The 24662-nt window shown below is 36.7% G+C and overlaps 2 protein-coding genes across 4 annotated transcripts in view; one reads left to right on the forward strand and one right to left on the reverse strand.

Annotated features, from left to right (window-relative positions):
• Positions 1 to 24662, forward strand: part of LOC134793929 (synapsin) — a 165439-nt gene that overhangs the window by 88444 nt on the left and 52333 nt on the right. The window lies entirely within an intron of this gene.
• LOC134793713 (tissue inhibitor of metalloproteinase) overlaps positions 1 to 24662 on the reverse strand; it is a 57672-nt gene that overhangs the window by 28782 nt on the left and 4228 nt on the right. Inside the window, exon 2 of one of the 3 annotated variants that reach the window (XM_063765360.1) lies at positions 4433 to 4473. The exons of 1 other annotated variant lie outside the window; for it this stretch is intronic. The gene's annotated coding sequence lies outside the window, so the exon portion shown is untranslated. Of the gene's footprint in view, positions 1 to 671; positions 807 to 4432; positions 4474 to 24662 lie in introns of those variants that run through there. One more of the 3 variants, XM_063765362.1, reaches the window with a different exon arrangement.

Here is a 24662-nt window from a genome sequence, read left to right on the forward strand (position 1 = left end):
AGTTAAGCCATGACCAACAGTCCAGATTTGCCGGCGAAAGCGTTGCGCCGGCGCCGCCGTCGTTAATCACGTTGCACTAAAGTCTCAAGGTCAACTTTCGCGACTGCCTTGCACTTTGCGATATGTTCGCACTGCTTATACCTACATATGAGCAGGTAAGCTGACATTTTAATTAGGTACGATTTTCTAATGCGCATATCGAGAATGTAATGTTTGGTCGTCTAATGATAAAGTTTTGTTAAGGTTCATTTACAAGCAGTTTTTGGTAGAGATGGCAATTAATTGCAAGTTTTGTTATAAGTACATAGTAGTAACTATACAAATATGTTTATACATATAAGTAATAAAAAATATATTCTATTAAATTTCTAAATTTGCTTGAGAATCGATAAATAATTTTAAGAAATGTCTCAAATGAAATGAAATGTGAAATGTGTCTGTGTTTATTTATAGGTATGAAATTAGATTTGATATAAGCGAAGCAAATATGTTCAAATACCTAGTATAGGGTTTTATATGTAAATAAGAAACTTATCAAGCCAATTAAAAAGTTCAATAATAATATTCAGAAAATGGTGATTGATTGATGTACCCTAGCTATTGACTTTCAAAACTCATTAAAATATTTTTGTTGTTTTTCCTAAAAATCAAAGACAGTTGAAGAAACTTACTTGTGAAAACAGTCGGCTCGATTGAATAATCCCGAACACTTCTCACACTAAAACTGAATAATTATTAGCACTTTCCTTAAACAAGTCACGCCTGGCGTATTATTTAATTAACGGTTTATGTATTAAACACGCGCACAACCATGCCTTAGATTGTTTCAGGAGTGAATGAAATATTGATGTGGTGTCGGGAGCTTTTATTCAGGGGATTGCGAATATGTTTATCAGGGAATGTTTATGAGTAATTAGGGAAATTATATTGATAAGGTAGCAAATACGTTAATCGGGAAGTTTTAGAGATAATCAGAGAAATTATAAGGTAAGGTGGGGTCAGAGTTTATTTTCCTTGGGGTAAAACAAACAGTATGAGGATTCCATATAAATGATAGTCTTAACCCGGTGATAATCTAACCCCACCTTACCTTAGGCTCCTTATGTATATTATTTGATAAAAGATTTGTTTAAAAGAGGCTTCAGAGCTGGCTGCGAAGATGTTATTTAGGGAATGTTTACGAGTCCAAATAAAAATGTTTAGACATATTTTTATAATGATTCAAAAACGATGTCAGTACGACTTTTCAGTCAGGCTAACCTAGCTCGCAGCAACCTCCTTATTTGTAATCTAGCTGGTTTTAATTCTAATTTCTTGCATTACATTTTTCGTCCCACTAATGTAGGTTACGGTCGTTACCCACGACGGCATCATAAATCATAATTATGATTAACAACATTAAAAAAAAATCTAATTGGATATCTAACTATATTTCTATTCGTTCCGTGCATGAGTGTGGCGCCGCCCTAGTGGGTGTGCTTAGAGCCGGTGTGGGACATAATTATTGCTTATTTGACAGTTGGCAGCTGCCAAATAGTATGAAGATGTGCTCTCTCGAAAGTTCATATTTTCACCACGTCGTGCGTTGCCGTATCTTGTGCTTCCTAGTTTTCCTTTCGGTTTCGGTTTCGGCCAGTTTCGGCCAAAAAATCATGGTTCGGCTGTAGTTTCGGTTTCGGCCAAAAAACGGCCGAACCTTTCGGCCGGGCCGAAACTTACGAAATGGTACTTCGGACGAAGACCAAAAGTTGGGGAATAAGTAGGACAACAATATTAATACATATCTACACATACTGATTCACGTATAGGTACAAAAATTAATTGGTTTATTATAAAACACAATTCCACTAATGAGAGCGCCACTGGACGGTCGACGCAGTCTTAAGAGGCTGTCAATACCTATAACGCGCACAGTCTAATTGTATCGGAGTGAATGAGATAGCACTGTCGCACGTAGTCGTTGGCCGGGTATCAGCTCGGCCCGAGTCGAACGATGTCTTTTTCGCTCTTATTTAGTCATCTGAAGCACGGCTTTACTCCGCATGAAAGTTCGCCTCACTGGGGCACTTCGGACTTTTAGGCCCAGGTGTAGATCGGTACCCGGCCTTGCGATATTGTTAACAAAAAATATAGCGCTCGCTGCGCTCCCGTTTTTGGTTGGTTTTTTGGTTGACCCTGTATCTACATGTTAGCTAGACTGGTGAATGAATAGAGTTAGACCAAGAAAAATCTGCAATGATTTTGATAGCATACGCAGTGCTACTAGTGCAAATGTTATTTATACCTACGTCATAATTTCATAGAAGTTTTGACGTTTAAAGTAACACTTGCACTGCATGTGTTATCAAAATCGTTGCAGAATTATCTTGGTCTAACTCTAGTAATTTTCTTAAAAAACTGCTTAAGTAACATCTATTTCAAGGACATTGGGTGTTGACAGCCCCATAATATGTGTGTAAAAGCGGTTTTATGACATTTTTTCAACGATTTTAACAAGTCTACAAAAGTTTCGGTTTCGGTTTCGGTTTCGGCCGAGACTAGAGCCAAAGCCGAACATTCGGTTTCGGTTTCGGTTTCGGCAAATAAACATGTTTCGGTCGGACACTAGTGCTTCCCCCATTACTATCTTCGGACCTAGCCAATAGCAAAAATGTTCACATATCTTAATAACCTCTAGGACAATATATCCTATCAGCGATATTTAATTAAACAATATTGCATAACTGTTAGAGTAGTAAAAGTTAATTATACGATTTTAGGTCATGAAATTGCGTAGCGCTCCTGGGTTCTATCTCCGCGATAAGGGGAGTCTGCGTCACTCGACGCTCCTGAATGGACGCTCACGCAGCAGACATGATTCATGACTGTATTTTTAGTGCTCTGAGGCATGCGTGCAATTTACTACGAACTATTATGATTCCTGACGCTGCCATGTAACTTTTTTTAAATAGTAAACTCGTCATTCACACCTACGTAGTGATTAAGGAGCATTCCATGCATTCTTTGCGTAATTAAGTCATCAAATCTGTCAGGCAGATTAAGTAATTTCATCTGAGATTGATGATGGTTGCGCAATGTAAACATTGTAAATATTGTCGGGTGTTTACAGTTATGTATTTCACGTACTTACGTAATTTGTATGGTTTAAAATGTAGGTACCTTAAGTTTCTCCTCATTCCTAACTACGGTTTTTTTGTAGTTAATTTTAATAAAGTCGGAAACTTAGATTAGGCACGTATGTAAGTCATCTGTACAAGTTACCTACATCTGTCGACAGTTTTTTCTAACTTAGCGTGCAATTATGTATTATGAGTATGACATAAAGAGCTGAAATTTTAAACAAAGTGAGCAATAAATTATACTAGAGTATTTAAGTCTTTTACAATTAAACCGTAATCGTTCCCTCAAATATTAGTAACATGTGTGGCTGAATGACCGTGTTCCCAGACGAATCGATCAATATTTATAGGGGATCAATAAATCAGCATCCGTCAGCTCGCGAGTGGACAGCCTCGATTATTTCGCGCCGGTGACTCAACGTTAATACCCGATTTGCCTAAAGGCTAAAGGAGTAAAGGCTTTACGCATAAATTTTATAATTGCAGGCTCGTAGACAATGTAGGAACAAGCGCGATGGGTCCCCATGAATAATACATGGGAAAAAAAGCTATGCCACCAGCAGCGGTACTATTGTGTAAACCGCTCGAAGCTGACGGCGTGAACCGTTCAGGAATATCCAATGCGAGAAGTTTGCATGACTAACACATTCATTTTTGGACCAATTTCGTATCCAGTGTGTTTCAATTTGGGCAACAAATAGCAAAGGGACATGATATTTTGCTACCTTGTCATTTTTTTGCTGCGGTATACCTACATATTTTGCCTTGTAGACAATAATATAAAGTCAATAGTGGCCATCGTTTAATCCACACCGATAATTGGTAAATATGTTGGACATTTGTTATGTCATAATGTAATTTTTCTATCATAATGTCATATTACTATTTAAATTGTAACTGCCTGCCCGATTCGAACTTTAAGATATTAATAGATCTAGAAACGATATGGATTAGATGTGTCAATGTCAAAAGTGACATTTTTCTTTGTAGAAACTTCACATATGACACTGACATATCTAATCCATATCGTTTCTAGATTGAATAACTGACGTATCTTAAAGTTTGAATCGGGCCGTGCATAGTACCTAGAATGAATGCAATAGCCATGACGATTTCAGTTACGCGATGGACCAGGTAGACCAGGACTGTATTTTAATAAAATGTGTGCTTCAGGGTGAACCACTGTTCCTATTTAGGGACAAGTCAGATGCTCCTTTGTTCATAGTTGTCATTGATATATTGCTCGGAGTAGATGCGCATTTTCAACGTTTCTTTATATAATTTAATCTTTTTAAGTCCTCGGAATTTTTTACCTTATTTAAATGACGTCTCAGATCCGATGTCGGTGTTTTATCTGAAATAAAATAAATATTGTTAAAAAAAAATTGTAGGTGACCGTTATCAAAAGATGATAGTACCTATTTATGCTAAAAACTTAAAAGAAGGTATAAAACTAAGACGAAATAATTGATATAAAAGCCATTAAATAACAGGTAAACAAACTATTTGGATCAAATTATTACAAACATTGCGTAGCACAAAGCACGTTTCATAATATAAACAACATATTTTTTTATCACATCGCTCCACTTTCACTGAAATTTATCATGAGGTTTTCGAGAAGCCCGCGGCAACCCTTTGAGGATAATATCGTGTCGTATAGAACGGGCTGAACTGAAAAGTTGCGGGTAGTCCAATAAAGTAGAGCTGAAATATTGCCCGCCCACTGTCTAGTCGGTAGCACGATGCTAGGCCCTTTATTAAGACAATTTATGGTCTGCTAACGATTATTTTTATGCTAATACATTTGAGCGGAATGTTTCCTTTAAGCGAACATTTATTCAACTCGTATTTACGTACGAGTTGAATAAATGCTCACATCACATCTCATTCGGGTTTGGCCCGCGATAACATCTAACCTCCAGTTGGCAGTTGAGCGCGTGATTTCCAATTCTTCAATAAATATCGCAATTATCATCGTACATAAACACTATAAACAGCAATTGTTATTAGGCAATTATAATAACAAATAATTCCTCGAGGGAGGGATCCTCGCAGATTGCAGCCGCGCGGGGACTGCGATCAATCACGTGGCGAGATAAAACGGCCTTCTGTCTGGGCTCTGGACTTATTCGTGGCTATGTCTGCCCTTTTAATCTCGCTAAACTTGGATTGGTATCTTTTATACTATATACAATGTATGCCTTTAGGTATGTTGTAGAGTTACAGGTTAGGTTGCCTTTCCAGCGGAGATGTGCGCGTTAGCTAAGCTAAGCGGAGTTGAAGCTAAGCCATGTATGTGTATACATAAACAATAAATCATTATCCTTCTTATACACAGTAGTTCTCTTGTAAAGTATTAACCTTAACAAAAATGACTTATAACGGTGTTTGCTTGCATTTAAGTATGTTCTGTTGCAAATAAACTGATTGATTGATTAGTTTGATTTATTGATTAAATAATGTAGAATAAGTATAGGTACAGTCACCTGCAATAATATGTTACTCTTCCAAGGCCGCAAAAATATGTGACACGCTCTTATAGCTCTACAAATAAGCCCGTGTCAGATATTTTTGCGGCCTTCGTTGTGTAACATATTTTTGCAGGTGACTGTAACGTATAACTAAATATGTATTGTACTTACGAAATTAGTTGATTTGTTACCGTATTATGTAGGGCTTACACGTATCCAGTTGTGTTTACCGAATTGACAGGTTTACGTTGTAAAGTTAAGGTCAAAAATATTTACGCGGCAACGTGACTTGAATGAATATATGTAAACTCCATTTTACTGTTAAGGGCGGAATATAAAGATATAAGTAATAAAATACTTATACAAGATATTTAGAACATTTTGACTAGTGTCCGACCGAAACATGTTTATTTGCCGAAACCGAAACCGAAACCGAATGTTCGGCTTTGGCTCTAGTCTCGGCCGAAACCGAAACCGAAACCGAAACTTTTGTAGACTTGTTAAAATCGTTGAAAAAATGTCATAAAACCGCTTTTACACACATATTATGGGGCTGTCAACACCCAATGTCCTTGAAATAGATGTTACTTAAGCAGTTTTTTAAGAAAATTACTAGAGTTAGACCAAGATAATTCTGCAACGATTTTGATAACACATGCAGTGCAAGTGTTACTTTAAACGTCAAAACTTCTATGAAATTATGACGTAGGTATAAATAACATTTGCACTAGTAGCACTGCGTATGCTATCAAAATCATTGCAGATTTTTCTTGGTCTAACTCTATTCATTCACCAGTCTAGCTAACATGTAGATACAGGGTCAACCAAAAAAACCAACCAAAAACGCGAGCGCAGCGAGCGCTATATTTTTTGTTAACAATATCGCAAGGCCGGGTACCGATCTACACCTGGGCCTAAAAGTCCGAAGTGCCCCAGTGAGGCGAACTTACATGCGGAGTAAACCCGTGCTTCAGATGACTAAATAAGAGCGAAAAAGACATCGTTCGACTCGGGCCGAGCTGATACCCGGCCAACGACTACGTGCGACAGTGCTATCTCATTCACTCCGATACAATTAGACTGTGCGCGTTATAGGTATTGACAGCCTCTTAAGACTGCGTCGACCGTCCAGTGGCGCTCTCATTAGTGGAATTGTGTTTTATAATAAACCAATTAATTTTTGTACCTATACATGAATCAGTATGTGTAGATATGTATTAATATTGTTGTCCTACTTATTCCCCAACTTTTGGTCTTCGTCCGAAGTACCATTTCGTAAGTTTCGGCCCGGCCGAAAGGTTCGGCCGTTTTTTGGCCGAAACCGAAACTACAGCCGAACCATGATTTTTTGGCCGAAACTGGCCGAAACCGAAACCGAAACCGAACCTTCGGTCGGACACTAATTTTGACCCATTTAGGGCACTTTTGAATGATAAGCATTAGTGACAGACACAAAGACAATTAGTCCATTACATAACTTTTTTTTAATTTTATTGTTTTATGTTTTTTGTTGTACAATAAAGTATTTTACTACTACTTCTACTACTACTAATTGACTGTTGCAGGAAAAGCAGTCCTTATTTTCAAAGTCCTAGTTTCTAATAAAAATGTATGATCATCACTGGGATCATCACATCTTTGTCCATTAGGTACCGGTATCGTCACCCAAAGAACCCAACATTTTTACTGTATTGTACCTATACAAATAACTTACCTAGTCAATACCTGGTGATATCATAAACTCGTGGTATCATTAATCTTAATGGAATAGCAATCATGCATATGTTAATGTTAATGTTTGTTATATGCAAAAATGCTTGAATTGTATTTTGACTGGTGATAGTAAATTTATTTGGCTCAAATTAAAAAATAACAACCCTATACTAGTTTTTATTGAAACCTTCGCTATATTTGGTTGCACAGGATAGCACTTATCTCCTGCAGACGGATAAGAAAAATAAAACTAGGAATTTAAATTTATTACATTGAGGACGTTTCGAAGAAGTATTAAAGGTCACATATTTAAAGTATTTGATGATTACCGATTATATATGTCTAAGTTATTTCGTAAATAGGTCGATAAACAAAATGAGTAATTAGTAAATCTTAAACTTTGCAAATAAGTAGATAAATAAAAAAAAATATCAATGATCTACTTGTACTTGTTGATACGAAGAAAAACAGTTTCACAATGTTCAAGTTCAACGTTTGAGGTTGATAGTTAGGTAAAGCGGTTAAGGTCAATGTGGCTAATGCCGTCATAGGGACTATTCCGTTCACGTATATTTCTTTGATTTTCAATCGTAGGACGATAAACCATTTGCTTTTGATTGCTGAAACTAAAAGCAATCGCTGCTTTGTCGACGAAATTATCAATGTTGTTCGTTGTTCGAGAAAAACGCTCGTGGACGGAATAGCCCATTAACCTTACTTATAGTGTATAGTAATGATCAGGTTGTGAATGTTGTCTATGGAATAAATAAATAAAAAAAATAAATAAATAAATAAATATTAGGGGACATCTTACACAGATCAAACCTAGCCCCAAACTAAGCAAAGCTTGTACTATGGGTACTAGGCGACGATATACATACTTGTATAGATAAATAATTTAATTATGATTATTTTTTCCAATTATAATTTGATTCTTATTTAAGAAAGCGAGGAACGGAAGGGCTGTCTGACTGGCTACAATAACTAGGGACGATAAATCAATTTGAGCCAAGAGCGCGGAATCTAATCAAATCAGGGCGACTCAGTAGAGCGATAGAAAATAATTAACGAATAACTGGCCAAATATAACAAGATCTTGTAATAAGCAATGTTTACGCATCGCAGTTTATTACTAACGAGACTGTAGATTAATTAACATTATTATATTTTTCTAGTCACACCAGTTATGATCTATGTGTCTCCAAGTTTTTATGAAGTAATGTGACAGATAATTTGTATTTATGCTAATAAAGATATTTTTTAAGATTATCACAAATTGACATGCCATTTTGTTTTTTTAAACGGGCGTGTCATGACACTCATGACTATCAGACTATTTATATACTATTAGGATCTCGATTAAAATAATAAATATTAGCAGAGAATGTCCCCCGAGCTTACGTGAGCGTGAACAAAATATTCGTTTATTGTGGTTTCCATAAAAAAAATTAAGGTCTTTCGAGTTTAGTAAAAATAAAAATGTACCTGATGGTCTGTCTATGTTTTTTGTAAGGTTCTCTGCAATTCATGTAAACTAACTTATAAGGCTATAATGATATAATATAATATATTATAGCTACCTAAAGAAACTACTTGACTTATATATAATATACCTAAAAACTATGTTTAGGCTATGACGAAAGATTGATCGAAAAAATATTGCATCGCACGCACGCATAAAACCAGGTGAGCGAAATAAAAATTGGCCTTCGCCATTTATTTACGTCTGCGAGGGTATTGTTTACTGCGCGCGAATGAAATATGTTAATAGTGTTATTTTATTGGGGTACGGAATGTTCAGTGAATTTGCAAAACCCGCACGATTTTTGCTAACAACAACTCAAGCATGAGCCGAAGTCCAATATGCCCTGTAACATACATATTATATGGACGCTAGCACATAAAAAATGCGTAAATGCTAACCAACGGTCAAAGACGGGTCCAATTAAGTACTTTTCTCGTTTAATATATAACAGGGTCGTTTCGATTAGCTTCCCGACTGGACACAGGCCAGGAAATAAAGAAGTTCGACCATCGCAATTTATTTATTTTTCTGAAAGTGACTGCTCGCCCGGCGGTGACGCGACCTCACCTGCTTTCAAAGAGGCAATTTGAGGACGTATTACCCTTTGTTCGCGAGACCCTGCCGGGAGGTGCTTACGGCAGCGTTTATTGTGAATCTAATGTGCCTGCAAATGAAATGGCAGAGTGTTTCGCTTTTAAACGCCCGCCCAAATATGAAATGGAAATTTAAACTTTACTGAGCAGCTGTTTAAATTGGGTGTTCCTATAAATTAGAACTTGAGCGTAGAAAGTTGTTGTTCAGAATTTCTCCTGCTTGTACCTATAGCAGACGCAGCTGTAGGTATCACGTCCAATATGCTTCAATGCTAATTTGAATCTTATTCTCTTGTCATAAGTGCGAAGACGTTTTCATATTAGTCTTGTCCGTACATTGCAACACGTAGACCGTTCAGTTCCGTGCTAAACACGCGAAGAGCTACTTTCGACACGGGTGCAGTTAGCGGCCCTTCATATGGAGATGGCAGGCGCCCTCGCAACTAACAACACTTCACACGATTTCGACGACATTGTCTAAACAAGTTGCTAGTTTGTTTGAGGTCTTTGTTAAAGCGACTGAACAACTCTACAAACAACGGGTTTGAGCCATGAATAAAATACACTGAATTTCATTCAGTACTTAAAGGAATTTGGTCAGGCATCCCGGACACCTAGAGTAAACTTTGCATAGTTGACAATTGCATAGGAAATCCATGTCTATACAGCGCATCGCTTGTAAGCAAACAGCGGCGGCACATAAACCAACTGGATAGTCAGACAAATTGTAAAAGCCAACAAAGCTCTGAATCTTTTTAATGCTTAAATTATAAGTAGGTATATATTTCTCACAAGGGTAAAATGTGATATGATGTGGACTAATGAGAATAACATGTCATTGCTGTTTTAGCTACTCTTGGACCATAAAACTAAACTTATGAGTTTTTTATCGACGTCTGCAAGTTATTACAATGTTTGAAACCAAAGACCACCAACAAAATAATATTTTTCATACATGATGATTTTTGACTTTGTCTCTACTATGTTGTTTAAAATGCCTGACAACCTGAGAATTTCTTGGAAATGTCGTACTTTCCGTGTTTTCCTGCAATAAATCTGGCAGCTGGCACTGTTTGAGGCATGTACGTTAAACTGCAACCAAATGCACATTTATTCGCATAATATCGTTTGGGTGATTCTCCGTGCGCCAGCTCGGACCTAATAGACGCGGCCTCGACCTGCTTCGGCTGACAATAATAATTCATTTATTGAGAGTATTGAGGCCATACCTACAATATTTTCAGTTGAACACCTAATATTCCCAGATAAACAAAACTTGTTGCAAGCTAACGTTCAGATAACTCGTTAATATCAGTATTAACTATTAGCTTTACTTTATAATTACATATTGAGATAATAACATCCTGCTTGTGATTATTAACCGTTGGTTTATCATTTTAATGTACCGGCACCTTCACATACCGAGTTATTACTCCGGAATGTAATTCAATAAGAATTCATTATATTTAATTAAACGTGGCTATCGCATTTTACACAATTGCCTCGCTGCAGGTTTTCCATGTCGAATGTATAGCAAGGCATTCCTAATGTTTGCTGAATGCGGCAGAATGCTTCATATCATTTCGCAGAAACTGTATTACCAACCTACAGTATTTGTGAGTCAACTAGAATGGGCGGATTGGGCGGTAAACAGGAATTAATTGCAGTGTATTATTTTAAATAACCGTAATTACACATTCATTAAACATAATAGACACTTCCAATCCTACAACAAATTACAGTTACGACTTCCTTATTGAAATCGGTAAGATATAAAAACTGCTACATAAAATCAGTTTAATTTTATCACGAGTATGGCAGTAGTATGACGCGTGATGAAAGCGCAGGGCTTTTAAATGCAGCGTCGACGTTTAAAACAAAAACGTTGACAGCTCAAGGATGTCGTCTTGTCATGTCGAACCGATTTATTGTTTCTTTATTCCTACATACGATGCCAGAAACATTACTCCGGTATGTCTGCGACTGGTTTTATCGCGTGTCAAAATTTCACAAGGAATGCGATATATAGATATAACTAGGTAATACATCATTTGTTTCACTTGACTGATCACTGTGTCGTATACTAGCCATGAAATTCGTATCATATTTCCCTGGATACACGGACGGAATGTGTTAAACCTCGCTCGTGTCCGGCTGTCCGGTGTACATATTTTATCATCTGAATTCTTCGACATAATACTTCGCTGACCCTGTTTGTGTTTATCAACCTTCGTTGCGGTACATAGCTCGCGGCTGCAGCCATGTCTAAAGTGTAAACATGACCCACCCACTTCAATGTGCTCTAAGTGATGTCAATAGTTAGGTACTGCGTAATCATAACAAAGTGACCGGCGCGGTTAAACCGGGCAAGTAATTAATTAATGACTTTTAGTACAAATGACGCGTTTCATTAACGTAATGGTAAGCGATTTGCCACATGGTCGTGCACCACTTGGACGCTGATACAATAATAGGATTATTTTAATGATAACGCATTTCAATTTGTTGCATCGTTGAGTCCGCGCGTGCACATAGTATATGTACCGTCATTAGCCCAGTTCCTGGTCTTGAGCTTCGTTTGTTCATTACAGTTATCGGGTTACAAGACATGGCGTAATCTTCAACAGTATTTCTAGCCTATATCTTTAATATACCTACTGCAGTAGTAGGTACATTTGTGTGGTCATGGGCATGTGAGCAAGCATGTGTAAAAATAAATGCAACAGTTGTCATTTACTTTAGAACTGCACAGTGCACACATGTTTATGCTTTATTTTACATAACAAATATGTTGTCTATTTGTTTAGTAAATATTCTTGTTAAGTTATTAATTTTCGTTTGCGTAATAGGTATCTGAAACGTACCAACTTCTGTTTATGATAGATATAGGTACCTAAGTACTCACATACTTAAATTTTGACAACACGCTAGGATCGGAGTTAAAATTATATTATTTCCATACGGTCATTTGTGCCACAATATAGCGAGGGGTGAGTGGTCAAGCCCGATAAGTCGAGTAAAAGCTTATGAAATTAGAACTACTTATATGTGACATGCGTAGAATAAAATATTTGGATTTATCGGGTTTGACTGCCCAGCCCTTGATAGAGTCCGTCTAAGCTTACTCTACACCGACTTGGCAAGACGCAGAGTGTGATAACGTAGGCATGAACGTTCAATTTCTGTGAGAATAATACGACAGCCATAGTGGCACAATTACACTTTGTCACTGCTAAAAGCCTGATGCAGAGTGGGCTTAACGACGGCTTTGAGTACACACTTAAGTGCTTACGTATACTTATGGTAAATAAAATTCTTGCAATATACAAAGTAAACCAAGATAAAAAAAGTTCCTTACGTCGCTACTGACTGGGATTTCCCAATTCGTAAATACTTTTATCGTTCGCATTCCTTAGGGAAATAGGATAAATAAATCAGTGAGCCAACTTAATAATTAATCATTTGTAAAAGTGCATCACAATCTCTCTTTTGCAGTATATTTAAACAAGAGCTAATAAAATATATATTAAGGTACGAGTCCGAAGTCCGAATATAAGTCACTGTCCCTGTACATAACATCTTTAAACTACACAGCTGTCATCTGTATTATACGAGTGTCATCTATTGGGCATTAGCGTTAGGGTTGCCAGATCGAAAGACGCTATTATCGGGAAAAATATCCATTTTTCGAGATTTTGGGACTTAAGTCGGGAACAAAAACATTCAAATTAAAGTATTAAAAACAACGATATTTTACATTATTGGCACTACGTCAGCTGCTCTGTCCATAGACGTTTTTAAATAAAAATAGTATAAATTCTTTGAGATCTTGAACATACAAAAAAATGTCTTCTCATTATCTACATATATGTATTATCAACGCGGGTCGCTCGCTCGCTCGACGACAGTTCGGAACTTGAAATTATTGTTTTATAACGTGAAGCTGTTTTTCGGGACAATTTTCACTTTGTCGGGAATCGGGAACACATGCTAAAAATCGGGAGAATCCCGCCAAATCCCGACCATCTGGCAACCCTAATTAGCGTGTCGAGCACCGGGACGTTTACCTTAATTGTTAAGTACTACTATCTGATTGGACTCTCGCGCAGTGATCTCGTTATCGCGTTATCTATGCACCGGCGCTGACACACTGCCCGCGCGCATGCCGCTCTTATCGCTCAAACAACGCCAAGGTCAACAAACATACCTAACTCGCATCTAAGAATTAGTTTCATATAATTACTATGTTGCTGTTCCTTGTTGATTTAACGACATGATTTTTGATAAAGTGTATTTTTCACTTCGCCAGCTCGGAAAGGCTTAAGTATTTTATTGTTTAAAATCAGTGCGCAGAAATTAATTTTATCATCTGTGATGGCAAAGTAAATCAATGGTTTTTCACACGCTAACTAGTAGACTTTGCGTACTGATTTTCATTAAACTAGACTTATTATAAATAAATAAATAAATATTTAGATACAATTAGTATATAAACATAAAGATTTCTTCTCTTGCTGTTTTGCCCGTATAGTGAAATCCTGAATATTAAGACGCTAAATGAAACTTAACCATTGCTAGTTGCCATCGTTAAAGCAATAAACCATATCAGAGTATTCCCGTCCCGTTCATTCTCAGTATAATTAATAAATTCTTGATAAGGCTTTCTATCCGATAGTAGGTAAATTGAGATGGAACTCGATGATTGTTGTGGGCTAGTGGATTAGCCCGCATACCTAATCACTGTGATTACTTCAATCATGAACAGCTCTCGAAAGTAAACCAGAAGAAGCTTGATTGATCGGCTCAAGCTCTGTACGTAAACAAAATGCAAAGTATGTTGTGGTTTAATTTAACACAACTTAAAAATATTTAAGAATGATAATAGTAAAGCTATAGAAATCATATTATCATTGTAAATAAATTTATAACAGTAATATAACGAAGACTGTTAATAAACTTAAATCATAAAAGATTCACTTGGGGTAAGTTGGATTCCACGTTGAATAAGCCATAAAATTGTCGCTTCCGAGTCCACAATCGTTGAATTACAGCAAGTTATTTCTTGGGTGGGAGCGGTGCTCTGCCGCGCGTCTTTATAACGCAAGTAGGCGTGTTACCTCTCAATATTTATGTGTTCAAGTGTTTGGAAATAAACCACCCAGTGTTGGACAACTGCATGACTTTACAAGGTATAAAAAGGTAAACGAAATGGTTTTATATTAGAAGTCGTATTCGAACTCGTATTTATCTCAATTAATGTTACGCAACAGCATTTTGCATCGTATCGTACACGTATCGTATCATAAATGATAACCAATAAATTGGCAGTCATTTTATAATTTATGCCCTCCGGTCTTTATGTAGGTATACCAAGGACCAAATTAAAATTACCTGTTCTTTGCATTATTCGTGTTCATTAATCCTATTTATCGTGTCAAGAGGATATTAATTTGCACGAGTGACAGATGTTTTATCTCATGCCTGTGCCGTGTATGCACTTAACGTGCCAGTAGGTGCTTACAAGTATGTACTTAGGTTATTTTTGCGGCGTAGCATGGAAGGTCGAATATCAACAACATGTAGGTAAAGTAACAGAAGTAATCTTTATTTTTATTTGGCTTTTGTGCAAAGGAAGCTAAATATGATACTGACGTTAATGCATTTCAGGAATTTCGTGTAAAATATGTTAAACACACTGTTTTTGAGGGCAAAGTATCAACAACATGCCTACGTTTGCATACGAACCATTTATCATGTGTCTGTTTACATTATATATTGCGCTCAAGAATGCTCATGTTGTTCTAAAAAATACACATTTACGTAATACTCTAATGCTAAAAATGCTTATTCAATATGCCCGCGTATTCAACAAATACAGCTTAAAGTAAAACATCGCTTACCATCAGGCGATTCATCTGCTCGTTCGCCTATAGCAGTGGTCGGCAATCTTTTAGCAGCCAAGGGCCAATAGTAGTTAACGGAGGTGACGCGGGTCGTACTTTGTTAATATTTATGACTTTATGAGACATTGTCGTTTGTCACTATTACATGCAAAATAGCCAAGGCGCCTCTCGGGCCGCAAGTGACAGTTTCGCGAGCCGCATGCGGCCCGCGGGCCGCAGGTTGCCGACCGCAGGCCTATAGCATAAAAAATAAAAACAACTCTGGAAACATTAATAGGTAATGGAATGTATTATTTGGCATTTCGCCTCTCTTGCTGAAGAATAATTACGAATAATAATTAATGAATCACGCATTCATTGCTCGGAAAATCCTTGTACAATTAATGATAGGTATTATGCTTCCCGCTACTTGTTCCCATCAATTGATCCTCTTAACGAGTATGCGGGAATCAAGCCTTTAAACATTAGGTGTGCATGATTGTTGCATTCTTCATCCCGCATACGAGATTAATTGAAACTTCACAGTTAATCGTTTTAGAAAGTTTTGGATGCATGCCAACAGCTGGTCTGCATCAAATACTTGTACGGAGTTTTAACTCGACATACGGTCAAGGTTATCCTTAAACGCTCGTAACTTAATCTGCTATAATCGATTCACGTTTAATTTATAATTGAGTTGATATGTTTGATACCTGACACATAAAATTCATACCAAGAAAAATCTTACGTCATGGTTATAAATATATAAGGCATTGTAGGAGTAATATGCAAAACAACCATTTATATAAACGTAAATCAGTATAACGTATGAAATTACGTTACAAAGCTCTAGAACTTGTAATTGTCTTAGCCAGAAGGGGATTCCTCGTCCATCGTTTAATTAATAACCGCTCAGCTGAATTATAATAAAATTGACGCCCATTGCTTTGAACTGGTTTAGAAATTTTCTCCCGGATCTGATCTCCTGTCTTTCCAGAGAGTGTTCGAAAGTGAAATAAACAATCTACCTCCTATGTTGCATTGATACCCTGATATTAGTATTACGACTACTGAGAAATAGTGTTATTTTATTATAGATAAGTGGTGAAATATGTCGTCTATTTAAAAATACATATTTCAATATTCGAAACTATGTAGAGAGCATTCCGGAGCAGTAGTGCAAGTAGTAAAACTGCTCACTGCTGCCACTTTATGCTCTCGTAAATGATCGATGGCATAAGTAGAATCGGGCAGTCCCTCTAGCGTATTTCGCGTAATGTTAGATAATAAATCTCCCGCAGCGCTAACTCTGGCTATTATCCAATAGTTATTATTACTTAATGAATAATACTATCTAAAGTACCCCGAATCGATGCATAGTTGCAGTACAAATGCATCTGTTCATTCGCTAAACACATGCTTCGAAAATTAAATCGGGTCATTAATCTTGTTACAATTCTAGTTACTAAATGCATTTCTCTCGTGTTTCGCTTTCATCTTTAAATAGAAAATGTTACGACCGCGAGTTACAATGGAGTAATTGTGTTGTGTTTGTAAAGTAATACTAATAAATTGATAGAGCCAATACCATCACTTCAGGTTTAGCACCATAATTAGCGTGCTATGAGGTAAGTTTATGAAAACAATTTTTAACGCGAATACACTTGGAGTTTAACCTTGGCCGAGTTTAAACCTGGATCATGTTGTTCGACACTACGCTCGCGCCGCGCAGGATGTTTACACAGAGAATAATTTTGAATAGGAGTAGAAACTAGGTGATCACACTGGTGTTTGATGCTCTCATAAAACGAGCTTGATTTTGTAAAAACAAGCGCCGCGGCGCCTGCAACAATATACACGGGAACTTTCCTTGTTTACTATTCAGGCGTAAGACAACCGCGGCTGCGTTCATCGCCATGTTTCTTACAATATGATTGGCCTTGACAACGGCAATGAATATGGCGGTAATAAAGTAAATATCTAACGACACAACAAGCGGCTCCTCAAGTGGTTACGTCAGACGAGCTCCCGTCAATGGAGCGCAAATGCAAGCATATGTCCGTCCGGCCGCATCGCCCACCGCCGCCGACGTCTAATTCACAGGTTTTTGATCGTAAAATGTTCGAATTATCACTATCTAACCAGTTTACGTTAATTAGATTCCTTTGATTATACACCAAACATACAAATTCTTGTGTTTATGTTTAAGTATTTGTGCGTCTGTCTCATATTTACTGTTGGTTTTCAAATTATGTAAATAAGTAGATGTATACCTCGAGAGTTGGTATAGCATTGTAATTGATTATGTGTTTTTTCCATGACACGTTTTTGTGCCGAACTTGTATGTATGTAAAGCGAAAACTGAATTAGAGTTGCTTTTGGTGTACAATGCAAATTCCGTGTTGAAGTAAATTACAGAGTATTTATTCACAAAATACAAAGAAACTGCGGTATTTATAAGAACTATGAATATTTCTACAGTATACCTTGCCATCAAACGCGATCGGTCGCACTGGTAGGGTTACTAAACACTTTAAATCGACTGTAATTGACTAACAATAACAGTCTGACACAATTGGATAGACAAACTAATAAACGCTTTAAAACCAAAATGGCAATTTAGATTCAAACGTTTACAGAGCCCACGATTAGGGTAAGTATATATAGGGATCAAATATTCATATTTTAAATACTTATTGGAAGTAGTTATCAGTTCTATACGTATCTATTAACTGACTAAATAAAAGCAAAAATAAATGTTACCTAATGAGTTGCATTATAGTTTCGTCCTTCCCGTCACGTCATCGCCCAGTTATTTCGGGCGGCGCACATATTACGATCACCTCCGCGCACGGGCGTTTAACGTGTCTAACGTAATGTGCCCTAGCTAGCGCATGTGCACGTGCAGTGCTCCACTAAACCGCACTGTAAGGAGGACACTATAGTCCCGACCCGGCCGCCTGTTCTACAAGTTAGATATTAGCATCCTTAGTAGAGTAGGTTCATATAGTCACTTACAGCCTCGGAGTAACTTACAGCAGTAGAATGTTACAAGGCATCATGTGAAACATAAACCATAATTTAGTATGTACATACTTTATACTTATAACTCAATTGTATTGTACCTTTTTATAAGCACAGTGTAAATAAACAACCTTTTTGGAGTGACTAAAATTGAGACATTAAATTTTGATTACCAATAATTATGGTGGCTGCGCAGGTAACAAAAAGTTATTTGTGTTCGAGAGGTAATTGATGAAATATATTGCTTTTTCCCCAAATATATGTTTACTCTCGGATCTCGGAGCAATAATTGAGATGACAGATTACAAAACTTTTCACGACTCTGATGCTGATTTACTTATTCCATCCAATGTTTTTGTTTTAATTCTTACGGTTACCTCTCACGTTTTCGAAGAATTTTTGTGCAGAGTTACATACAAGGCATTTTTTGATTTGTGTTAGGTTTTTTAAAGTTATTACATGGTAACCTAACCTAGCATACTGGCTTCTATGTAAGTACCTAGATGCCTTTTTCAAAAGTTTTGAATGAATAACGGACCAATGAAATTTCGAGATACCTATAAGTTCATCGGAGTAAATATTCCAGAACATAGGTAAATAGTTTAGCTAGCTCGCGGGTGCCTGGGTCCCGGTATTTTTCAATATTTTTCCATTTAATCATTTTAATCTCAAACAACTTCCATTGTTTTAAGAGAAATATCCACATTCATAGGTATTATTTACGTTATGGGAGGTACCAGATTGAATTTTGTTTTAAAAATACAATTCAATCGTCATTGAACAAGAAACAATAAAACTTCCCGTTTGTTATTATAAAGCCTGTTGTTTAGAGCCGCATTTTATTACCCTGAGCCGAATTTATTGCGATTACAACACGAGTGTCGCAAACGGATTCCCTGACGGTTTCATTAGCATGTTTCTTGCGTTTTGTAGATTCACTCATAATTTACCCTTCCCACTATGTTCCATTAGTGGGATGAAACGATTTAGTCTAAAGCTTCGTGTCAGATATAAACATAGAAAGTGGTTTTGAGCTATAAATCGCTTGAAGAAATGCATGGAAGCGTCGGCGCCTGAATGCCGCGAGTCGCCGGCGTGCCGAGCGCTGTTAGGATATTTGCAGCTTGTAACTAGTTCTGCTTGTATCGATTACTATTCTACCTATGCCACATTTTTGTGACGTTCCATGATAGTCCTTGAAAATTGCAAAAAAAAATATTACGACGAATTATGACTATTATGAGCGTTTACTCAAAACAAAAGCAGAGACATAACTCAACCGGCTGCAGTATGCTTCCTAATCCTACTCCACAGAGTCTAAAGCCAAAATTCGGGAGATTCTGCTTATGCAGTGTTCAGAGTTAGAAATTTATGTAGCGCTATCATTATTTGCGAACCTGGTATGGTCTCTCCAACATCGGTCAAGATCCAGATAGAATATATTATAAGAAAAACATATGCTAAAGTTACAGGTGATCTTAATTGTGAGAAGCGCATCGGGGATGGAGTGAGCTTAAGGCATCTCGTATTACCGTTAGCGACGGAGCGGCGCCGGAGCCAAGCAGGCACTACTAGATAGTCATGCACCGTGATATGATGCTATCTTCCATATAATGTCATATATAATCCGATCCTGCAGTCGGCAGAAGAAGGCTTCATGTTACGGCAGCAATCAGTGCACGTCCTCTGGCTTTAATTACGGCTTGTTGGTTGGACCAGTTTAGTTAAAGTTTTCAGTGAAGCCTTTCTGCGCTTAATCAATCTTTCTGTTGCAAAAAGTGTACTAGTATATAGGCAGTAGGTACCTACATAACTAGACACTTTTTATAATAAAATTATGGGTATGTAATATAATTTTCTCAAAAATGGACGGCAAAGTCGACTTTGCCGTTTAAAAAATAGGTCGCGAAGCGCGTAGTTTATGGTCAGTCAAAAATTAAAAAGTTAAAAACATTGCAGTCTCGATTTTGGGACTGCAATGTTGCATACAAATTCCATTATTTGTCGAGTTCCAAACTTTTTAAAACTTGAAATGGCCATATCAAATTAAGGCACAGGCCCATTAAACAGCCAAACAGATTATTAGTACCGCGACTATTTAGCTGTCTCAAATAGGTTGACGTATTTTCGGCAGAAAAATACACTTCTATTTTTTTATTAAAAAAATAAAAAGGCGGCAAAGCTAATTTTTTCAATTGTTTCTACTTTTTTCTGTGAAAATATATACGTAAGAACGTTGCTTTTGTAAAATATTTCTATGATATTTATATTTCTTGCACCATTTTTGAGAAAAGCACTATATATGACTCGGCTGGAAGGCTACTTGCTGGCTTCGGATTCAATTAAACGGACTCCCAAGGTCGTCCGTTTAAAACGAATCCTCAGCCTGCAAGTAGCTACTTCCGAGCCTCGACAATAATGTACTATTACTTAATAACGAGATAAACAATAAATAAATCAGAAAATAGGTAACTTAACTACACAGTAATCTATAAAAAGAAAAACTAAACTTTATTTATCCCATTCTCAAATCTGTCTCTCACCTTTCTCAGTCGCACGGAATGTGCAATCTACTTCACATTTTAAAAATATGTGATATATTTAATTAAATTGTGTGATTGAAAATCATCACGTTGCGAATTGCGATGCTAAGTTTGACGTCCAGTCTAGCCAGTGAAGTTATTTAGTACCTAATAAAAGATATCCTATTCCAATATCAAATATTGATCGAGCCATTTATCAAGTATTCGAGATGTAAAATATGAATTTCAAAGCGATATATATACAGTATATGGGTTAGACAGTAGATTACCCACAAGATTGCACAATGAATCAATACATAATATTACTATTATCAACTATTATTTATCACACAAGTAAATCTCTTCGTCTTAATCGTTTTTGAAGGACCATTATGTAACTATAGCTCGTATCCTCAGCCATCATATCATCGAAGACTATGGTCATTTATTTATTCATATGATTATGGGCGGGTTTAGGCGTCCATCACAATAAGAATTCTTCGAACCCCCATATCGCGAAATAGGTTTACGTGAGGCAATCTGCACAATGAAACACATACATTTTATAGTAGGTATAAGTATGCAATATTATGGTTTCGTGTTAGTTTGAAATTGTAAATAATGCTGCTAATAAGTATATCGGCTACTGTTAATAACGTTTAACTATTATTGGTCCTTTAGAACTAAGCCGGGTAAATACAAGGTTACATGAAAAATAAACTTCATCCTAAACTAGAAAACATATGAGTATGACGCTATCACGGTCAATGTTACATTATCAACAATGTATCTAATCGTCTTTAAAACTTTGGTCGCTTATGTCACACACACTCCTATTCATATAGGAACAACGTTAGTAAGGTCTTAACTTCCTTTCGATTTAAGGGTCATTTTGATTTGGGCTGTAATTTGGCGGCGCCTCACGTAGGTACTAATATTATAAATCCCGGCGCACGTGGGTGGACGTCATTGTCGGTCTTCAGATAACGCGGCTGCCCGCCGTTATCGTGGGAAATTTCTACGTAGCTATCGCGATTGCGTTACCTTTGAACTTGTATGTGTTATTATCAACTTTACCGTAAAAAGTTGAGTTGGTGGACAGTTATACGGCAATAGAACGACCAATCTAACGAGCTGGGATCATGATGTTGTCAAAACAAGAAAAATAACGGAAAATTTCATCGGTTGATAATATATAAAGTAGTCAAAATTTACTAAACATGTAAATTCATAACAAAGTTCAATTAAAATCGCATTATCTGAAATAAATTATAATTTCATTCATAATTCTAATTCGCTCAAACAAAAAAGTTATATACCTGAGTGCTCGTTACCGAATTGTAATTTTATCTATCTATATATTTGAAGAGTTTTCACATTATTCTTCACAAAGTCCTGTATCCTAAACTTTAATATACCCAGCCAAACTTCTAATGAAAATTACAAAAATACACACGGTCCCAAGAAAACTCTCGGCTCTTCAAATGAGTTTCGAACTTGGAATTCCAAGCGTCTTAAGCTTAAGGCGCACATAAGAAATTAAATTAGATGTCAATATTAGGTTTCGCAATGACAGGCCTGTGCTAGATGCTAAAATGGTGCGCGTCCCAGTTCCCTAGCCACATAATATACGTGTAGTAATAAACACCAGTTAGTGCGAGTTGTAAAGTAATAAGCGGCTGATAGCCACCGATAAACGTCATCTAATAATTGCTTTCTGCTGTTGGACGAAATAGGAGAACTTGATGTCATGCCTTCTTTGTAAACATCGCCGTTGAAATAGGAATAGTGTTTAAAGTTCGTGTAGGTGTGTTCACTGGAAATGAAAGGCGACCGCTTTTGTCACCTGCACTCAATAGATGGACTCATTGTTTTGAATCCCGGGCGCGGTAACGCGAGACCTGCGGCGCTTGCGGCTTGTGGTACTCAGCGCGGGATTAGAGTCCGTTCTTCGATATTTCCTCTACCGTTCAATTCAAATCACACATATTATATTACTTCTCTCGCTTTTTATTATCTCAGGAATGGTCATTTAAAACTCGTCGCTTAATTTCACACTTTGGCGTTTCCGGCTCACTTTTATTCAATTCCCCGTATTTAGTTATGACTCCGAACTCGATCAATACTGTTCAGCCCGCAGCTTTGAATTAAGATAACTGTTTTATTAGCTTCTAGAGGTAATTCAATTCGTAGAATTTGCCTTATCTATTCAACGTAAAAACCTTTTTCTATTTGAGTGCGGCTTTCTCAACATTAGTATGCTATGTTTTCCGGGTGTAGAGAGCTCAAAATCCGCGCCGTGGATATTCGGAAGCGTTAGAGCTTAAGAACATTGCGACTGAAGACAGGTATCGAGTAGGTACTAGCGACTGGGTCAGCCACGATCGTGTGCCGGCATTCCACGCTACTACGAGTAGACAATACTGAGACAATTAATAATACTCCTAGCCCATTATTGTTTTAACATCCACAATTGTATGCTCAGTTATCTATTCCGTTAGATTAGATATATGGAGCGATAGCGGCGTCTTCCTGGAATATTACTGCGAGTTGCAATTGTACTTGATCAAATGCAATCTAATAGGTATCCATTTGTCTTGCTGATGTTTTCTTTGTATCGATTATGTGTAACATGTACAAGCTACAAAAGTTTCATAGAAGTACCCAAATCGGCTATGTATTTCTAATCAAGATGGCAAACTTTCATCAAAAATGACTATTTGACAGTGAAAAGCTCTTTGAAACTGTATTATTTGCTTACAACGTATACCTACCCGTAATAGTCAATCCATAAACCTTTAACCCACATTTGTTCCTACTTACATTTGTATCCGCAGTCGCAACATTGTCCTACCGAATTAGAATTTCAATTCTCCAGAGGTTAAATCATAACAATGTGCAGTCGTTACCGTCATAAAGCACTAGTAATAGGCAAGCGGTGTTGATGCCTATCTCCGTTCGTGATTGCCTTCTTCCGCGAGCCGGGTCGGGGGTCGGGGTTTGACACTAGACCTTCGTTTTAAGCCAACTTTCTAGCTGTAACATATCCCACGACTTATCATCCTCGTAATTTTCCTTGTGCTTATAATGTGATATCAAAACTTAATTTAATCATACACACTTAATAACTGAGTATTTTAACACGAATGTGGCAATATGTGATTAGAATTCATTGTAGTTGTTGGTATTTCATGAAATCATTAATTTTATTTACCTTTGTCATACACACACGTTTTTAACTCAAAATTTAATATTAGGTTATTTTTTTGTCGTTTTTTTAGACAGATTTCGATAAAATTTGGTGGATAGAGTTCCTTATTCTATACATACCTATTAAGCTCAATTTTACCGTATTTTCGTAACTACATAAACGGATTTTTTTTACCCAAATTGAAATTTTGTATTTATTCCACCCAAAATGATCTCTTCATACCAAATTGTATCTAAATCTAACGAAACAATAAACGAAAACAAAATAAAAATCAGCTTTTTTAAGAATAACGAAAGCATAAAGGAACAACACAGTATTTACCTATGCTTAAAATTGCTGACTTAACACATAAAATACAAAATACTACATTAATAAGTGATGTTTACCTTCATATTGTTGTACATACCTATCTGATTTTTGCTTATCACTTATGTAGGTATTAGGCAAAACAATTATTTAAAATTAAAATAAATAAAATATTAGATCATTCGCATTTCACAATTTAATCAAATTACTTAATTTGTCAGATGCAGATTGTTTGGCGTTCAATTTAGTTAGTAGTTGAATAAATAGCTCTCTAGATTCATGAAACTAATAGA

This window comes from Cydia splendana, chromosome 9 (assembly GCF_910591565.1).
Source record: "Cydia splendana chromosome 9, ilCydSple1.2, whole genome shotgun sequence".
Taxonomy (NCBI): Eukaryota; Metazoa; Arthropoda; class Insecta; order Lepidoptera; family Tortricidae; genus Cydia; species Cydia splendana.